The sequence below is a fragment of the Hylobates moloch genome, unplaced genomic scaffold (assembly GCF_009828535.3).
Source record: "Hylobates moloch isolate HMO894 unplaced genomic scaffold, HMol_V3 SCAFFOLD_3, whole genome shotgun sequence".
NCBI lineage: Eukaryota > Metazoa > Chordata > Mammalia > Primates > Hylobatidae > Hylobates > Hylobates moloch.
In genome coordinates, this window is record NW_026652278.1 from 90,250,992 (window position 1) to 90,264,483 (window position 13,492).

General features: G+C 41.7%; 1 protein-coding gene across 8 annotated transcripts in view; it reads right to left on the reverse strand.

Moving 5' to 3' along the window:
• The window catches only part of CCNY (cyclin Y), a 309,167-nt gene that overhangs the window by 127,945 nt on the left and 167,730 nt on the right, over positions 1 to 13,492 (reverse strand). Inside the window, exon 1 of one of the 8 annotated variants that reach the window (XM_058436538.1) lies at positions 11,348 to 11,366. The exons of the other annotated variants lie outside the window; for them this stretch is intronic. The gene's annotated coding sequence lies outside the window, so the exon portion shown is untranslated. Of the gene's footprint in view, positions 1 to 11,347; positions 11,367 to 13,492 lie in introns of those variants that run through there. 8 annotated transcript variants of the gene reach the window in all.

A 13,492-nucleotide genomic window follows, 5' to 3' on the forward strand; every position in this document is an offset into this window, starting at 1 on the left:
GATTTCAACATCTCATCACTTTTTTTTTTTGTAATGATGAAACTGAGATAAGGAGGGACTTAGGAACAGAACAAATGGGACATGCAAAGTCTTCTATGTTCCAAAGCTGTTCTTTCATTTCATGCTAAATCTGCTACTAACAGAGCCAGTCACTATTGAACTGTAAGTCAAATATTCAAGGTTAGCTACTGAATAATCAAGGATTATTTCAGATAATCATACTCTCTAGAAACTTTGCAATTCACTTGTTTAAAAGGCTTTTATTAAACACCTGTTCTAGCAACAACAGAAATTTCTTTCATAATACATGGCCACATATCTAGAATAGTTTGCAATGTAGATGAAATAACCCAATAACAGCAACCACAAATGCAGCTACCAATTTATCAGTTACTACATACCAGCAACTGAACTAGGTACGTTACAGTACGTTACCTGCATACTCCATACTCACAGCAACCCCATTTTCTCCCTGTTTTACAGATATGTAAACTGAGGTTAAGAGTTTAAATAATTTGCCTACTATCACAAACCCTAGGATGACCCACGTCAAATATTTTCAAACTCTTTTGTCTCAGGACTCCTTTATAACTCAAAATTATTGAAGACCCCAAAAAGCTATGCTTTATACGGGTTCTATCTCTTGGTATTTATCAAATTGGAAATTAAAACTGAGAAATTTTAATGATATTTCTTTATTCATTTTAAAATAACAAAAGTTCATTTATGTTATAATAAAACCTATTTCTACAAAAATAACTTTCTCAAAACAAAAACTGATGAGATGATGCTGTTTTACATTTTTGAAAATCTAATGTCTGGCTTAAGAGAAAACAACTAGGTTCCCCTATCTGCTTCAGCATTCGATCTGTTTCAATATGTTGCTTTGACTGAAATACAAGAATATGAAGAAAATCACAAAGTCAAAGAATACACTTCACTACCCAGCCTGGTTAGACTGCTAGGACCTGGTAAGATTCTGGTAGAAGGTGACTAGAAACACATTATTTTTGAGCAAAATGAATTTTTAAAATCCTCAACCAAAACAAATATAACAGGAAAAATTATTACAACTAAATATAATGTGCTTGTTCCTCAAATTGTTTAGGTTAAAAAAGAATACTTGTGCCTTGCCCTGAGTAAGGGGCCCAAAGGCTTGCTGCCCTAGAGTGGGTTCAGGGTACTTTCCCAACTTGGTCTTCCTCCACTGTTCCCTGCAATGCATGCAACCATCATCCTATTGCACAAACCAGAATGCAGAACCCAACGCATCTCTAAACCACGTCCTGTCAATGCCACCACCTAAATCTCTCTCAAACACATCACTTCTCTTCACTTCCACCATCTTCCACCTAGACCACAACTCCTCCCCACATATCCAGTCTCAGTCATTCTGATCCACTCTCTGGAGGAGCCTGCCAGCTCTGTCTGTCTACCCCATTTTCTCTCTCTCTCTCTCCCTCCCTCCCTCTCTCTCTCTCTCCCTTCACCCTTACCCCTTGCTTAAACCCCTTCAATGGCTTCTCACTGCTCTAGGTAAAAATACCAAAATTATTAATATAGCCTACACAGCCATGTTTAATCTGCTCCTGCCTACCTCTCAGGGCTCACCCTCATCACCAACACACACCTGTGCACGCTCTCTCATTCCAGCCAGACTGGCTTTCCTGCAGTTCCTGGATGGCAACAACACATAGGCCTTCCTTCTACTCAAAACATCCCCTACCACCACTATACACCCAACCACCCTTCAGGTCTCAGCTCAATCACAGTGTCTTCAGCAAAATCTTCCTGGAGCCCCAGTCGGGATCACGTTCTCTCTGTTTTAGGCAATCAAGGAACGTACCTGACACTCATCGGGGTGGCTTGATCTGGGTTGTGAATGCCCATCTCTCCCATTAGACTGTAAAGAATGCAAGAGCAGTGACAGCATCTGCTTTGTTCCACATTTTAACTCAATGCCTGCTATGCAGTAAATACATAATGAATATCCATTAAATGAATGAAAGGACAGCATAAATCTGACAATGTACATACATATGTATAGGAAAGAATGAGTCTATCAAGACAGTCGGTCCAATTTCCTTTCCTTCATAATAGCTGGTATTTAACAGAAGGAAGGGGAGGAGTTGGATGTCCTGACTAAGTGGCACCCACCAAGAGCCACCGCCAGGCCCAGGTGGGGCTGGATCCAGAACAGAACTTGAGGGGCTAGGATCCTCTCACCTGCTGGCAACTGTCAGCACTTGTTTTGCTGCTCTTTCCTGCAGGGAAGGTTTAACTTCACTCTGCTTTACCAAGAACTCTGATAGGCTCCCACTGACATTGTACTTTATGTTTTGGAAAATCTCTGAAGCTGGTTTCAACTTCCTTGTGACCTACGTTACTTATTTACATATATGACCCTGTGGGTCATAGCAAATTTTCCTTCTATATATGTAACATATATGTATGTGTGTATCTTAATAAATATTATCACATTGAAATACACACATATTCATTCATATTTATGGAGCACTTAGGTGTCACATGCATTCTTTCAGTTAATTCTTACCACAAGGCTTCGACGAAACAGAGGGTTAGAGGGGATGTGTAACTTAAGTGCCCAAGGTCACAGGCCGGTAGGTGGCACAGCCACCACTCAACCTGGCTGCATATTAGACTCACCTAGGAAGTTCTAAAAAAACCATGACATCTGGGTGCTTTCACAGGAGTGGGATGGACTCAGGCAGGGCAGACTGTAAAGCTACTCAGGGGATGGATTCCATGGGTGCTATGCCCAGCCAGGTGGCATTATGTCTAACACCTGCCCAGTTCTTCACTCCAACATTCCCCTGCCTCAATCCATCCAGCTACCAACAATGCTCAACTGACAAAACTCACTCTGTCCAAGCACCCCGGAGGAAGCTGGTGCTGCAGCTGACACGGTAGATTTTTCAAAGATCATTAATAAATTTGTGACAGGGTCTGTGGCATGTAATTACTACTTTAAAGCCCCCAAATATTAAAAGGATTTCAGTTTTCCTCTGTATAAGACACAAATATACTTTTAAAAAGTGTACTCACGTGTCTTAGAAATTGTTTCTGGTACTGTGGTTCCAACCCTGTGGGCCAAGACAGGGAGCCCAGAGGCACAAAGACTTTTTCTCATTATAATTCAATCTAGTAACAATGAATGAACCACAAGGCCTATTGTGATATGCAGGCTGTGGAAATTTCACTCCTTCCTCAAAACAAAACCAAGAGGTCCTTTCTGTCAGTGTTTGCCTATGCAGATTTGCTAATTCAGAATACTGCACCAGTGGGGAGGGGTTTCTGAAAGACTTCTGGCCTCAAGTTAATGTTTTATGTTTTGGACAAAGGGTCTCAGGAATATAGATATTGGCTTTAAAGTCATCACTGGTTCAGCATCAGAGAATTTCCAAATAACTGACAATTTAATGTACCACACTGTCAACGCAATTTTAATAACATTCTAAAAACATAGTACACACAATCCCGCCTTCCTAAACACAGCATTTTAAGCAGTATTTTGCTTCTTCTTGATGGCCACCCAAAGTCACTGTCCTAAACCCCAGGGACTGTATTGATGCAATGCAGTGGCTGCTGCCTGCAGTGAACTATGTGCATCAACACTAAACAGAGTTTGAACTGTGGTGTTTTCTGGGGTCTCAGCTTATGTTTCTGTAGTTTTTCTGTCTCCTTCTTCACTATTAGGCCTTCTTAATAACCTGCTGACAGCTGAAAAACTGGACAACACAGCATGTTTGCAGAGAAGGTTTGAGAGCAAAGACCCAAATGCTAGTGTGTGTGTGTGTGTGTGTGTGTGTGTGTGTGTGTGCGCGCGCGCGCGCGCGCACTGGACCAGTGACGGGAGAAGAGGAGCCGGGGTTTAATTTGGACAGGGGCCCAGAGGGCAGAAGACTGAGTGCGCTCCTTGGTGCTGCTGGCTATGGTCAGGATTCAGTCTCCCCCAGGGTGAGAAGGAAGCTGCAGTCCTCTCCTGAAGCCTCTCAGCAGCATAAAGATGGAGAAACTGCCCTCCTAGAAGAGAACTGGGGTCAGAGTTGGTCACTAAGGGCACTGGATGAGTCACTGACAAGGGTAGGTTTTTGTTGTTTAGTTTGTAGTTTTTCCGATTGCAAAAGCAATACATCTAACTAAACATTTATACCATACACAGATGTAAAAGTTAGAAAGTAGAAAGTCCTCCACAGCAAGCTTACATTCCCTCCACACGGTACACTTGTGCTCCCAACTATTAGAACACATTTTTCCAGATCAAATCATTCATTTCTCCTTTGGAGTTCCCACACTACATATGCTATAAACAAACATTGGTTCATTCTTACCATACTGTTCTTTGTTATATATTTTTGGATATCTTTCCATATTCATACTTACAAAATTCATTTTAAGCCACATATAACATCCCACTCTATGAATGTACCATAACTCAACTAATCTTCTATTACGGAGTTATAATAAACAATGCTATGATGAATCCCTACCTTTGCAAACATGTATGAGTATTCCTGGGATAAATTCTGTCAAGTGGAAATTCCTAGGTCACAGCGCATGAATAAATTTAAACAGCTGCCTTCCAATCAGGAAGTATCAGTTTATGAGACCTAATTTTTTAATCTAATACAATACCAATGCAATAATCTTCAGGCCTATCCAAGGCTCCTGATCAAAACAGGAGAAAACAACAAAGAGTAAGTCAAATGAACTCTTATCACAAAGTGCTGTAGGAAATGGGAACTGCAAGCCTGAAACCAGTCTTGTTTGGAGGGCGGCGGCTCCAACATCGGCCTGGCAGTTTCTGAGGCAGAGGAACAGTGTGTGTCTCCCGTGCATGCAGGAGGTATGACTGTACATGCACACAGCGCAAGTGCAATCTTCATGGCCACTCCTGGGAACACAGCACACAGCAGCAGGACCTCTTTGGAAACAGCCATTGTACTGGGGTGGGAGCAGGTTCTCCAAGGCAGAAATCATGGTTCTGTTTTTATTTTTAAAACCAGTGCCACCCCTTACATCTTCACTTAGACTCCCCAACCTGGTGTGGCTGGAGGACAGTGTGGATTAGGCATTTCCCTAACACAAACAGGTTCTTGGCAACAGCTTGAGGGACTTCCTAAAGAACATACTGTACACAAGTTTTAAAGCATCGATTTTGTATCTTTATGCGCCTGGCCAGGCACACTTGGGAACACGCCTTGGTTCTCAGCTAGACTTAGGGGTTGCAAGACTAAGCTCTTATCAGGCTACGTGAGAGCTGGGAGACCCTGGCAAGCACTTAATAGTATCAGACACGCCTCCCTGTGTTGATTCTGTGAGCATCAAATGAGATGAGTGAGAAAATACTCTGTAAGCCCCAAGGCACTGCAGAAATGCCAGGGGGTGTTTACCATAATTATTAGAAAATAACGGCTGGGCACGGTGGCTCACGCCTGTAATCCCAGCACTTTGGGAGGCCGAGGTGGGCAGATCACCTGAGGTCGGGAGTTCAAGACCAGCCTGACCAACATGGAGAAACCCCGTCTCTACTAAAAATATAAACTTAGCCAGGTATGGTGGCACATGCCTGTAATCCCAGCTACTTGGGAGGCTGAGGCAGAAGAATCGCTTGAAACCTGGAGGCGGAGGTTGCGGTGAGCCGAGATCATGCCATTGCACTCCAGCCTGGACAACAAGAGTGAAACTCCATCTCAAAAAAAAAAGAAAAGAAAAGAAAAGAAAAAAACATTTGAGAACTTATGCTAGGCTCGGTGCTGTCTGAATGCTCTAAGGTATACTGACTCATTCAATCCTCACAACTACTCTGCAGGACCTATGATTACTAACTTCTCCCTCTTGACAGATGAGAAATGAGGCTCCAAGAGTCCACACAACTTAGTCAAGTCCCCAGAGTCCCAGGCAGTGTGGCCACAGAGCCAGGCTCTCACCCTCTCTCTGTTCTGTCACCTTGTTACTGGTATGCGAATTACCTCCCCCAACCCCAGCCTCAGTTTCCTCATTTCCATGTTGAGGTGATCGTCTCAGATATCATCTGAAAAACTCTTCTCTAACCCCTATCTTCTTATAATTTCTATTAAGTGAAGAGTAAGTGACCTTCGGATAATTGTAAGCTTACAGGAGTTCAGAATAAGCAAATTTGAGGATTTTCAAAGGATTATGTTTACAAAAAGAGTTCTGCTATTTTTAATCACTTGCCTAATCTGGTCATGGCCAGCACCCAGGACTGAGGCAGGTCAAAGTTCTTCTTGGACAAAAGGTTTCTCTGCATGGCTCTCTGAAGGATTCAGTTATTGAAACCAAACTGAGACATCCACCATCATTCAACAAACCCAGGAGGAAAAATCCCTTAATAAAATGTACAGTGTACCAAAATAACCTGCTGCTTATAACAAACACCCTCAATGCACGTCTCCCCACTCCACCAAAAAAAAAAAAAAAAAAAAAAGCCTCTTTCAGCAGAATTTTTTTTTTGAGTCAGGGTCTCCCTCTGTCACTCAGGCTGGAGTGCATTGGTATAATCACGGTTCACTGTAGCCTCAACCTCCCTGGGCTCAGATAATCCTCGGACCTCAGCCTCTCAAGTAGCTGAGAATACAGGTACGCATCACCATGCCCGGCTGATTTTTGCATGTTTTGTAGAGACGGGGTTTTGCCACATTGCCTAGCCTGGTCTCGAACACCTAGGCTCAAGCAATCCAACTGCCTTGGCATCCTGAAGTGTTGACATTACAGGTGTGAGCTACCACACGTGGCCAAAAATTTTTAAATAAATGTAAAAAGACTCTACAAAAAAAGTGGAAATGAATTAAAGGCAAACATCACACAGACTAACCACCACCAAAGGACAACCAGTCATTTTACTTTAGGAGACTGGGGAGGTGGAGAGTTCAGCATACAAAACACTCGAAATAGATTCACCAATCAAGTGATTTTTCAGTCCTATTAACCAAAGCAGTAACTGTGGTTGATTTAGTACCATCTAACAAAATGTAAAGTCAGTTACAAAGACTGCACTTAAATAAAAGCAAATACTACGTTATTGTGCTTTTAGAGAAAAATTTTATAAAGGCCTTTACTAGCTAGACAATTAAATGAGTCCATGTTTTTTAGCAATAAAACAAAAAAATCATGAAGGATAAACAGATATCTTAACACGTAACTAATGTTAAAAAGATTTCATTTAAATGGCACAATTCTCTCTATTCCTTTAACACTTAAATGACAAAAAAAAGCAAATATAAATAAATAAATCCCTAATGGAATGCTGATTAAGAGACCTCTCTTCTTGGCCTAATCAATTATAAGCCAGAATTAACTGACTAAATGTAAACATAAAACAACATATCTTGAAAGTTTATAACAGCTTTCAACTTTTTAAATTACAAGCACAATAACTGCCATTTTCTGATTGCCTTTATGTGTCAAGTACCTTGCTACTTACTCACATTTAATCTTCTCAAATACCCAGGAGTCAGCTCATACTATAAGACAGGGAAACGGAGGTCAGAGAGGTTACAGAGCTTAGACCAGGCCACACAATCAGTCATGCACTTCAGCCAGGACCTCGGATCTAATGCTAAGTCCAATGCTTTTTTCAAAACACAACTGCCTATATAGAATTGTAGCTGAATATCATATGAAAAAACTAACTCATCCCGGGATCAAGGAGGCCACATAGAAGATTCTAGACAGCAGAGGTGCCACAAGCCAGCAAAAATATAGAATAATGTTTTATTGACGACTATAGGTTTTAAATTTAAATTTTAAAAAAATTTTAAAAGAATAGAAAGGTGTAAAATTAGATGGAAAAATGAATCAAAAATATTTATAGAATACAAAATAAGTCAAAAAAAGTTTTAAAAAGAATATAGAATAGCATTTAAGAGTGCAGGCTCAGGAGCCAGGTTTTCTGAGTTCAACCCTGACTCCTCCACTTGGCACCCTGATGACTGTGGGGCAGTGACTTTCTCTGTGCCTCAGTTTCCCCTCTGCAAAACGGAGATGAGTATCCACCTAAGATTGTTATGGAGACTGAGTTAAAATTCACCCAATACTGAAAACCATATCTGGCCCATAGAAATTACTGTATGTATATTTACTGTCAAGAGAAACCTCTGAAGAGAAAGCAAAATGACTAGATTTGGATCTAACAGGCCTGGATATAAGAGCAAGGGCAGAAAACAGGAAAGTAAGCAAAAACAAGCAGGATGAGCTGTAGGGATGGCATCCTGGAGAAAAACAAGTGACTCAGCTCAAGAAAATGGGAGTCCATCACAGACTTCAGTCAGCAGGGCCAGCTAGAAGAGCACCAGGCAATGTAGACAAAAGCCAGAGGGGCACCAAACTGTGTCCCTGACAAAAGCCACCCGATGCTTCTAAATACCAAATGAAGGCAAAATAAAATTACTTGGTCTTAAATTGGAGGTGAGAAAATGAAGGCAGATCAGCAAGCTCTGTGTTCTCTGGGTCAGGGGTTCTAGAATAACACAGAAACAAAGCACCTGCCCAGGACTGGAAGGCACTGGTCCAGTGAACCTGCGTCAAGCTGACCATCAGGAGACTGGAGATAGGATCCACATAGAGAGAGAGTGGTGCCAAGCACCCATGATAAACCGTGCCTCTGAACTTCCTGCAGCACAGAGACAGGAGCTCGTGGGGAAGAGAAGGCAACAAAAGGGCCCTAAAACCACGAACGAATTTAACAAAGAAATTCCCTCTCCTTTTACACTTGGCCTAGAAAGGTGATCCAGGAACAACACCTGAGTGGGCTTCTCCAGAAGCGGCCTGTCCAACCCGTGTGGCTGTCCTCAGCCAGGTCCTTTGAACCTCATCCTACACCCAAAATCCTGCCCCAAAGCAGAGCCAGCACTGGCATAGGGGCACACAGCCTGACTTCAAACAGGCCTATCCACTCAGTTGGCTGTGTGACTAACAAATAAATGTTAAGTACGCAAATTTACACTTGGCCATGACTTGCTCAAAATTGGCTTAAAATGCTGTAGGGTATGATTCTGAATCAGTAAACAACAATACATTTTTCACTTCAGTCAGCCAAACACAGTGTTCAAATAAGATTTTGAAATTAGAATTCAGACTCATTGCCATCTAGGCTGTGAATTAACAGTTAAAAATTAGTCTCCGTTCACATTCAGCTTAGGTTTGATGAGCAAAACTGCCAAAAGCAAGCATCTGTTTTTGCAGTTTGAAAACATATTTACTTTAAAAAAGTTTACTTCATATTCAGTCCCTACTTTTTAGGTGAGAGTCTGATTTTGTTTTCCAGTGAGATTCTGGAGTGAGACTGCGACTTCCTCGTAAATTGGTCATTGGGAACTGGGTAAGGTGATCCTAGATCCTACACTGCACTCTCCAGAATCCCCATCAGGTGCTGAGTTGCACGACAAACATGTTCATCTCAAACTGAAGATATGCAGAAAGAGTAGTTGCAAAGTCACTGAAAAGCTACCTGTGCCAAGCCAGAGACCCCAAAATATCAGGCAGCTTCACATTTTCATGAGAAACAAGAAGGCACGATTGAGAGAGACCCAGGAAAACCCAGGTGGGCCTGGTTTCTAGGGCTCGCTACTTTTAGGGCCACTGGGGTCGGATCCCACTCCACCTCCACTGCTCACCAAGCAAACAACATCAACTTTACCAAACATTACTCTTGCTACAGAGCAAGACATGATTCATTCAGCATCACTATATCCTCCTACATACAAAGGATGCACCATGATGTAGATTTCTTTAGGAAATTAGCAGCTTAATAATGAAAACTTCTTGAACTTACATACATGATGATTCTTCCACTATTTTATCTGTAAAAGATAGTCACAGGAAAAATCAGGCAAGCACAGACATAGGACCTAAATTAAGAACAATAGAAAATTAAGAACAGGAGTCAGCAATACTTTTCATGTAGAGGAAAAACTAGATAAGAAAGAAACCATCTGCAGGACCAAAGGCACCATTTATTTTGAACTGTACTAAAAAAAAAAAAATTACAGCCATATCTATTTCTACTTTTAATTATAAAGTTTGCCTAGAAATTAGTAATCTGTCAACCTATTTCCTAATTTCAGCAGTCACAATGCGTATGAATGACCTAAAAGTATCAAAATCTAAAGTATTATATATACACACACACATACACACACACATATATTTACGTAAATGTATATAAAGAGAGACATGAGATAAAGCAGTTAAAATCAATCTGTAGGACTAATTGAGTTGTATATCAAATGAGTTGATATGCAACTAAAATGAGCTGTATATCTAATGGGGTTTAGTTTTGAATTATCTCCAAATTATCCAATAACTTCCTCAAACCTATAACTTATCACCTTAAAAATCCTCCAAATTGCTTAAAAAAAAAAGGGACAGTCTAATGCAACCCAGTCCTTCCCTCATGGTCCATGGCCACCACCCTAGCACATACCCCGTGTCATACCTGATTACTTTTTCTCCCGTCAGCCTTCCTGCCACCTTTCTCTTTCTACCTCGGATCCAACCTGTGCCATTCTGCCAGGGTTACAATACCTCTAAAACACTTCCTTCATACCATTTCTTTGCTTAAAATTTTTAATGCTCAAAGGATAAGTCCAAATTCCTTCACATCATACCACATTAGAGATGCTTCACAATAAACTTCAACCTACTTTTTAATTAACTGTTCTTCAAGAATTCCCAAATAATAGTAATACAATTGAGCACTCACAGAATGTCAAAATAGTATCCTAACTACTTCACATGCATTAATTCATAAGGACAATAGGACATAAATACTATTACATCCCACCCGGGTGCGGTGGCTCACGCCTGTAATCCCAGCACTTTGGGAGGCAGGTTGATCACGAGGTCAGGAGTTCGAGACCAGCCTGGCAAACATGGTGAAACCCCATCTCTACTAAAAATACAAAAATTAGCTGGGTGTGGTGGTGCGTGCCTATAATCCCAGCTACTCAGGAGGCTGAGGCACAAGAATTGCTTGAATCCAGGAGGCGGAGGTTGCAGTGAACAGAGATAGTGCCACTGCACTCCGGCCTGGTGACAGAGAGATCAAAAAAAAAAAAAAAGTACTATTATATCCCCATTCTACAGATGAAGAAACTGAGCACAGCAGAGTAAAAGAAACCGCCTACATCACATCTCACATGAGCAAGCAACAGGGCCAGGGTTCACACCAGGCATTCTGACTCCAGAGCCTCACTGGGAATTGCTAGGCTGTGTTTGTTCTACCTCCACTGTCCCCACATATGCCCCCCACACTTGAGCACCCTCTACTCTGAGCAACGGAGGCATATTCTCAGTTACCGCTTACCCCATTTGTTATCATTGTTACGGGGCACCACGACCACACCACCCGAATGCACAGGAGAGGGCCTGCGGACAAGAGGACATATTTAATTCTGTATTCCGTAGGACATGGCTCCCACTGCTTCATAGATGAAAACTGATTGCCTAATTTCTCCGTAGGCTCAAGCAAGGGCATGTTTTTTTCTATCTTGTTCTCTCCATCTTCCCTCCTGGTAGACGAGAGCTTTGCAGCACAGGTTTCCTTGAGAAAGTGCAGTGATCAAGCTGGGGGTGGGGGTTTCTCAGCCTTTTCATTTCTCCACCCCTACCTACAGGCAGACACAGCTACATATTTGGTGTAGAAGAAGCTCACTAAATGCTCCATCCAGGTCACTGAAGAAAGTTTCCTACTTCCCTGCTCCCTGCTGTTGATATTCACAAGCCCTGATATAAAAGAGAGCATATAGGCAGTTCTGTTACATAAACTCTCAGCCCTTCACTAAAATCGAAGCTAAATGATTCAGTTTCTACTTTGCAGCATAAACCCCATTTTATACTCAATAGTCTTAGCCTCAAGCTTTACTGATGATTTTTCCTAAAGGAGACATATTCCAAAAGGCCTGGGCTTAGAGCTTTTTTAGACTTACTGGAAATGGTACCAGCTGAATGTCACACAGCATCTTGCTGAAGGCTTTTGGAAACAGCTGATGAAAAAAAGAGAACAGATTGCTAGAGAGGTGAACTATTCCTGGTAGCTTCCTCTTCACTCTCCCAATTCTGTCAACCCAGAGACAGGATTAGAGACCCCTAAAAATGTAATTTAATCTCTTACAATTCTCTGGAGCATAGAAGATTTGGTTCTGATAGATGGCTTGTTCATTATTATTAGAAGTTGCAAGTTAAAAGAAATTAATGCCATTAAAAGATGCAGGTCTGATTCCTTAAAACACCTAAAAGAAGCAACAAAAGGCAAACACCCTAGAATTAAAACTACACAACCAAAAGCTCTACAAATCATCTGGTGTCTATAAACACCTCTCAAGGAGTTTTGTTTTAACCTTCCCCTTTATTAAAACAAAGAAAAACATGCTCAAACATTTTAGCTAAAACTGACCATCATCAACTTCTCTTTCCCTCATAGATAAAACCATGACTGTAACAATCATTTCATATTTGTTACAGTCCTATTAGTGACCCCATTTTACAGATGGTGACATTAAGGCAGAAAAGTTAAATGATTTGCTCAAAGTCACATGGTAAGTGGTGGATCAAGAGCTCAGACTCAGATGCCAGAGCCCCTGCTCTGGGCCGCTCTGCTCCACAGCTAATGGGATCGGCTTGTCCTCTTACTCCCTGAAAGGCACTGTGGAATGAGAACACCTCTTTGCAATCCACAAATATGACTGATTCTAAATACCTCCTCGACAGAAAAGCTGTCCTGAGAGGTCAAAGCAAAGACTGGCATTCCACGTGCTTCCCAGCATTTCCTGGTCATCTTTGCAATCAGCCAGGGCCACAATGAAGCAGAAGTGATGTGTTTCACTTCCACAGTAAGGCAGTAAGTATGCCTCTCCGGACTCTGTTACTGCTGAAGAAGGTGGCCACAGGATGGAGGAAGGTTAATCTGCATGGTTTTGTTTAAGCAAGAAATACACTTTCACCGTTTGATGGGTTATGAAGGCTAGTATTAATGACCCTAGACTTCAGTTTCTTTCCTGCTATACTCAGGCTGGGCTTTCTCTTCCCTGGTTTCCTCTAGTCTAGAGTGTAGTCCCGCTGCCACCTGTCTGAAGAGTTGATTTTGCTCCCAACAGTCACAGCTGGAGTGATCTCCAGGGCAACAGAGCCACGAAAGCAGGTGGTCCGCGGCCCTCCTTCCAACTGGGCCCCATTCCAACTGTCTGTTAAAGGTTGCTCATGTTCAGAACCGGACAGTAACAACCAAATAAATCATGCCACATCGTTTCATATAATAAAAAAGCCCAGAAGGCAACAGGGAATCTTTTGTTCTATGGTATCTTCACCACCATTTGCTCAATTAAGTCCAATTTTGAAATTTAAGAGATAACTAGGTAAGTATATGTCATAGTGCTTCCCCAAACTCATGACTTATTTTATGCCCCTTTCCAAAATTAGATTCTAATTTCTCCCCAATCAAAAGGATTCCCCA